This window comes from Lontra canadensis, unplaced genomic scaffold (assembly GCF_010015895.1).
Source record: "Lontra canadensis isolate GAN:19392208 unplaced genomic scaffold, GSC_riverotter_1.0 scaffold4, whole genome shotgun sequence".
Lineage (NCBI taxonomy): Eukaryota > Metazoa > Chordata > Mammalia > Carnivora > Mustelidae > Lontra > Lontra canadensis.
In genome coordinates this window covers 35,640,531-35,642,178 of record NW_022630998.1, presented here as the reverse complement: position 1 = coordinate 35,642,178, position 1,648 = coordinate 35,640,531, and the positions used below count along the sequence as shown (strand labels likewise).

General features: G+C 45.8%; 1 non-coding gene across 1 annotated transcript; it reads left to right on the top strand.

The window, feature by feature from the left end:
* The first annotated feature begins 1,540 nt into the window (after positions 1 to 1,540).
* Positions 1,541 to 1,648, top strand: LOC116863979. Its single transcript, XR_004381883.1, has one exon. It is a non-coding gene; the product is annotated as a U6 spliceosomal RNA (small nuclear RNA).

The following is a 1,648-nucleotide window of genomic DNA, read 5'->3' as shown; positions in this document are numbered from 1 at the left end:
TGTGTGTGTGTGTGTGTGTATTTTAAACCTTAAAGAAGCTATGTGCCAGAACATGTTCTGAGCACTTTACAAAGATTAATACCTGTTGTTTGTACAATAATCTAAGAACCAGGTGCTATTACTATTATCCCTGCTTTACAGAAAAGAAAAACTCAGGCACAGAGAGGTTAATTGCCTTGCCCAAGATCACAGCCCTCATTAAGTGGCAAATATTCAAACGCAAGCACTTTTGTTGCCCTGGGGAGTCCTAACTCTTAACCAATGAGACCAAGTTACCTCTCAAGTTATTTAGTCTAGCACAGTTTTTCTGAAATGCAAAGTCCCTTTGGAAATGGAAATGATGCATCCTGGAAGGAGGGATTTTAGCATCTGACAAGCCAGTGGCCGCTTTGAAGGCTGGCGGAGGGGCTGGGCATGACTGCTGCTCTCTGAGCAATAAGGAGTTTGCAGTGGGCCCTTCTGTGGCGTATTAAACCTTGGGCTTCTCTTCCCTTCGTCTTCACAGCTTCCGCCTCTGTGGGCTCCTCCACCTCACCTTGTCTTCACCTTGCCTTGCCTTGGATGCTTTTACTCTGCCTGCTCAAGCTTTACTGCTGGGGGGTACTGGCTTCTTTTTCTCTTGGCCCATACTGCTCCAGTGCCCTCGGCTAAACCCGGCAGAGGATCGCATCCATGAGAGGACCCAGTCAATGGAGGGGGCAGGGGACAAGGGGAGAGGAGTAGAGAAAAGACTGGAAATCAGATTTCAGGAACAGAAGCAACTCTAGACCTAGACTGTGTCCACCCTGGCCAACAGAAGAGAGTCCTTGCAAAATCTTCTCTATTGCATGGACTGGATTAATGGCCAGCAACTTATTCAGGACTCAGTGCTTTTATAAAACCGAGTGGTCCTTTAGTCCTTTCTGCTTTTCCAAACCCATTTGTAGTCCTGATCTCCTTTAGCTCCAACAGCAACTCCGGGAGGTATTCCTGGCAGAACACAGCAGGCTCCCAAGTAGTCTTCAAAGCCACAGTTCGACTTGTGAGACCCTATGATCCCATTCTCCAGGGTGAGTCATTTGCATGTCTAAAGTGAGTTTCATTTCAGAATGACGGGGCTGAACTGTGGCTGTACAGAACAGGGCGGCAGAGCCGGCGGGACAAAGCTGGGATTCTTTGTGCTTTAAACTCCAAGCTCTTCCATTCTATCTTTCCCCCTTTCAGAGGAGGAAGACAAGACAGTCTCAGATGCAGTGCCTTTGAGAACCAAAACTGAATCCCTGGACACAGCTGCTTGCCACCCTGGGCTCCAAAGCCAAATATTGGCCTGATTGTTTTTTTTTCCTAATAAATAAATACCAAATTTCTTCTTAGAGTGCAAACATTCAGGGAAGCTTCTGGTAACTCAGGCACACAGTGGTTCAAGGAATGTGGCCCCTGTAAGTTTAGGAGTTTGGAATCTGTGTCTGAACGTGTTTCTGAAACATGTTATTTCTAACCCAAGGGCAATACTGGTCTCTATTTCATAAGAAATAATGAAAGTGAGTTAATAACTCAACATGTGCTCACTTCAGCAGAACATATACTAAAAATCTGAATGATACAGAGGAGTTTAGCGTGGCCCCTGTGATAGGAAGACAGGCTAATTCGTTAAGCATTCCATATATAA